Genomic DNA, 5,102 nt, shown 5'->3' on the forward strand with positions numbered 1-5,102 from the left:
TGCATCCATGTTGCTGCAAATGGCATTATTTCATTCTTTTTATAGCTGAGTAATATTCCATTATATATATACCACACCTTCTTTACCCATTCATCTGTCAATGGACGTTTAGGTTGTTTCCATGTCTTGGCTATTGTGAATAGTGCTGCTATGAACATAGGAGTACATGTAACTTTTTGAATTGTAGTTTTGTCTGGATATATGCCCAGGAGTGGGATTGCTGGGTCATATGGCAACTCTATTTTTAGTTTTTTGAGGAACCTCCATACTGTTTTCCATAGTGGCTGCACCAACTTACATTCCCACCAACAATGCAGGAGGGCTCCCTTTTTTCCACACCGTCTCCAGCATTTGTTATTTGTAGACTTTTTGATGCTGGCCATTCTGACCCGTGTGAGGTGGTACGTCATTGTAGTTTTCATTCTCATTTCTCTAATAATTAGTGATGTTGAGCATCTTTTCATGTGCCTCTTGGCCATCTGTATGTCTTCTTTGGAGAAACGTCTATTTAGATCTTCTGCCCATTTTTCGACTGGGTTGTTTGCTTTTTTGTTATTGAGTTGTATGAGCTGTTTGTATTTTTTGGAACTTAACCCCTTGTTGGTTGCATCATTTGCAAATATTTTCTCCCGTTCTGTAGGTTGTCTTTTTGTTTTGTTTGTGGTTTCCTTTGCTGTACAAAAGCTTGTAAGTTTGCATATGTTTTTATCTGTATCTCCCCACTAAATGTATCTCCCTGGAAGGGAGGGACTTTTTGAGTTTTTCCTCCACCTCTGTGGCTCCTAGGAGACTGCCTGGCACATAGTAGGCCCTGGACAGATTTTTGTGCAAATATGAATAAATCTACCACTTGCCTTTCTTCCTTCAAAGAGGCAGCAGCCCAGTAGAAGCCACTTCTGTCCAGTAGAGGGCACCACCACACAGCATTTTGGGGTCTCCCAGGGCTGGTACTAGGATGGAGATATTTATAAAGCCCACAGGCCTCTCTCCTCCCACTCTGTGGGCGCTCAGTCAGGCTGGGACCGGAAGCAGGAGGGCCCCCTGTGCTAATCTGCACTGGCAGCGGGGGGCTGGCATGGGCTGGCATTGGGCTGGCCGCCTCATCCGGCGTGCTCCGGTGCCCAAGGTCGGAATACCCTGACTGCTGTCCTGGACACACCCCTTAGCAGCTGAGTCTTCTGGACAGATCACACCTTATCCTGAGCTCTGCAAAATGAGGGCAATGACAGGAGTTGCATGGCTGGCTCCTGGGTTTGCTGTGAAGCCCAAACAGGAATGTGTGTGAAATGTTTTGTGAATGTAAACACCTGAGAATATAATTTACACATGCCTTTATTGGTAGTGGCAGCAGATTAGCAACAAAAGAGGAGAGATTAGAGGGCACTTGCAAGGCTAAGTGAAGGTGGGTTTATGAAGGGGATTAAAAGAGTGAAGGAGAAAGAAGTTAAAAATAACTACCTTTCACCAAGAGCTTATTAGGAGCCAAGGCTGAGGAAAGTGATCTCCAGACATTGTCTAATTATAGCCAACACTTAGACGGGGCTGCCCTGTGCCAGGCACTAAGTGCTTTATGTGTAGAAACTCATGGGACCCTTACAATTCAGGGAGATGGGTCGTGTCACTGTCTGCATTCTCCACAAGGAAACGGAGGCATGGAGAGCTTCAATAAACTGCCCAAGGCCACACAGATTGGGTGGGATTCAAATCCGAATAACCTGCCTCTTGCCAGAATGGGTTCCTAAGCCCTCGTGATCACAGGCACATGGGAAAAGAGGTATGATTTTTCATTTCCCATCCAGGAAACTGAGGCTCAGCCAGCTGACAGAGCTCACCCAAAGCTGTGATGTGAACACGTGTATTTGAACCCCGCTTAACCTCCAAGGGATACCTCCCACTCCCCACCGGAGTCAGGAAATGGCGTCGGGGATGGGTAGAGGCATTTGTTAGAGGGGCCAGCAGCAAACACACCTGGCTCTTCCTCTGAGCCTCAGGGGCGGGTGAGAGAACAGAGGCCATGCAGGGCTCAGGGGTGAAGGAGACACTGCTTGGTGGCCTCAGGTCCATGGGAGGGAGGAGACTGGGTCATCTTCCAGGCCAGGTTGGGAGGGAGGAAGTGAAAGTGTGCTGGGGGCCACCAGGCTGTCCCCAGTGATTCCACCCAGGCCTGTGAGCTCCCACCACACACGTCCACATGTGGAACAGGGGCTCTGAGGGGCGGGCCTGACCGTGGGAGGTGGGGGCAGCCCATCCCTTGCCACAAGTGCCCCCAGCTCAGCCCCTGGCTGCCAGCCTGTTACATAAGCTGCTCCGTACCCTGAGGCTGGAAATAGCCGTGGCAGGGCCGGGCTGGGCTGGGGGCATGATGAATGGTCTTCAGGCACATCAGCTGACCTCTCCCGAGGTGACCTGAGGGCCTGCCGGCAGCTCAGGTTACCCGGCCCTCTCTGGAAGGAGGCCCTGCCCGTCCTCTGTGACTCTGTGTCTGGACATTTATGGTGCGAGCATCTGAGGGATTGTCCCACTCTCGAGCCCGAGTGGCTGAGGCAGCTCACAGCTACAACGTGCCCGCTGCGGCCACCCTGGATGCTGGCAGCCAGAGCCTCGCCCAGAGAAAGTGGTTTGGAATCTCTGCAGCCAGCACCAGGGAAGGCTGGGATCTCTGCTCCTTGGCGTCCTCTGCTTAGGGCCCCAAGAGGAGCCGGAGAAATTGGGGGTGGGATGGGGGATGCCAGAGGCTGCAGGCTACGTGCCACTCCCACCCCCATGCCTCTGTGTCACAGCCCGCTCTGTCACCACACTCCCGGTCCCAAGGAGGTGCCCACACATTCTGATGCCCACTGGCAAGGACACAGCACTCCAGAGACAAGGCACATACACTCCTACTCCTGAGAGCACCTTGGGCAGACTTTCAAAGACCACCCAGGGTGTGGGAGGGTGTTCTCCCAGTATAGGGTGATCATATGGTAAGAATTATGAGGATGGGTATTCCAATCCTTAGCCTTTAAGATTCCTACCCCTCAAAAAGAAAAAAAAAAAACCCTCCCTAAAAGTATAGAAATGATTTAAATTACCTAACAGTTAAATCGCCTAATTATTCTCCCCCAAATCCTTCAGTAGAATGGGCACTCCCAGGGAGTTAGGACCTCTTTACTCCATGACTCCAGAACCCTGTGACAGGTAGGGACCTGCCAAATGGAGAAGGGTGGGAAGTTTTACAAAGGAGCAATGGAAGGCTGGTGAGTTGTTTCTCCTTGATGAGATTCCCTGCTCAATGATCAGATATAGACACACACACACACACACACACACACACACACACACACACACACACACGGCTGCTCTTCTCGGTGCTCAGGTGTGGGGACAGGACTCCCTCCCCAAGCTCCTACAGCAGCTCTCCCTGGAAGGTCCCACCTGTGCCCAGGCGCTGTGCCTGCTGTGCTACCCTCCTGTGCGCCTGTGCGTCCTGTATTTCTGAGCCCATGGCATGGAGAGACAGGCCCAAAATTCGCCAGAGAGCTAAGGGATACCCCACACGCACACTGCCAGGTAAACCTGTATAGGAAAGGGCTTGGCCTCCTGTGTTCTCCTGCCTGCCTCCCTGTCTCTCCAGGCCCTCCCCTGGGAGTTGTCACTGGTAACCAGAGCTGGATCATCCGGTGAGAGCCGGAGGAGGAGCAGCGTCGCTCGGCAACCTGAATAGCACACAAGATTCGGCTAATCTGGGCTGATCTGGCGGGCCAGTCCCCTCAGAGTCTCCAGGGCAGCCGCCTGCTGGCTAGCAGCAGACCCCCAGAGGAAGACGCTTAAAAACTTCTACCTATTTCCGGGCTTCTTTGGTGGCGCAGTGGTTAAGAATCCGCCTTGCAATGCAGGGGACACGGGTTCAAGCCCTGGTCTGGGAAGATCCCGCATGCCGCGGAGCAACTAAGCCTGTGGGCCACAACTACTGAGCCTGCGAGCCACAACTACTGAAGCCCGCGTACCGCAGCGAGAGAAGCCACCTCAATGAGAAGCCCGCGTATCTCAACGGAGACCCAGTGCAGCCAAAATTAAATAAAATTAAAAAAAAAACAAACTTCTACCTATTTTCACTTCAGTAAACCCCAAGTTCTAGGCCAAGGTCTGGGCAGGGAGGACCCTTTGTCTCCCCATCCTCCCTCCCCCCCCCCCCCCCCCCGTCCCGCTCCTCATTCTTGAGCCCCACCTTCCTTCACAACACAGTGAAAAAGCTGCAGACCTCTCTGGGGGTCCTAGCTCTGTTGCAGCCATGAGATTCGAGGCAAATCACTTCACCTCTCTGAACTTCAGTCTCTAATCCGGGAGGCAATAACTAGTGGTTCAATGCATAGACTTGAGGCCACATCAGCCAGGATGCAAATCCATCCTCTATATTTTCTCAGCTGTATGACACTAGGCATGTTATTTAGCCACTTGGAGCCTCAGTTCTCTCAATACTAAACAGTACCCACCTGAGAGGGCTTGAACGAAGGAAGAAGAAACAAAGCAAGGAAAGTGCTCAGCACAGTGTCTGGCACAAGGCCCTCCACGATGCTTTTTCCCACCCCTGGGCTTTCCCACATACTGCCTCTCCCTGGAACACTTGGCCCTTCCCCCCACCCTGCACCTCATCAATATTCCTCAGTTGAAAACTTACTTCCTGAGGAAGGAGAAAAATTACTTCCCTAGTCCACCACCCCACTTGTAAATTACAGCTCCACATTAAATATCGCATTGGCACCCTGCAACTCGTTTTCTCTTTACATCGCTTAGTACTTATTTGCAAGATGGTTTAACAGCAGTCTCCCCAACTGGGCTGTAAGTAGGGGTGGAGACAGGGGCTGGGTCTGTTTTGTTCTTTGCTGTGTCCCCAGCGAGAGGGTTGGCCTAGATGTTCTCCAAAGTACGATCCAGCTTTCTGTATCTCTGTATTTCTTATTTCTTCCTTCTTTTCGTTTCCAAGTTGACTTAAGTTTTGCATCATTTCTTGGGTTCACTGAATCTCCAAGAAGCATGGTCTAACTGGAAAGATAGCTCAAGAATTAAGGGCGCTTACCCTTAATTACACTCTATTCCCCATAGGAGTGGCTGGACCAGATTTG

This window comes from Leucopleurus acutus (genome assembly GCF_964270905.1).
Source record: "Leucopleurus acutus genome assembly, chromosome: 11".
Classification (NCBI taxonomy): Eukaryota; Metazoa; Chordata; class Mammalia; order Artiodactyla; family Delphinidae; genus Leucopleurus; species Leucopleurus acutus.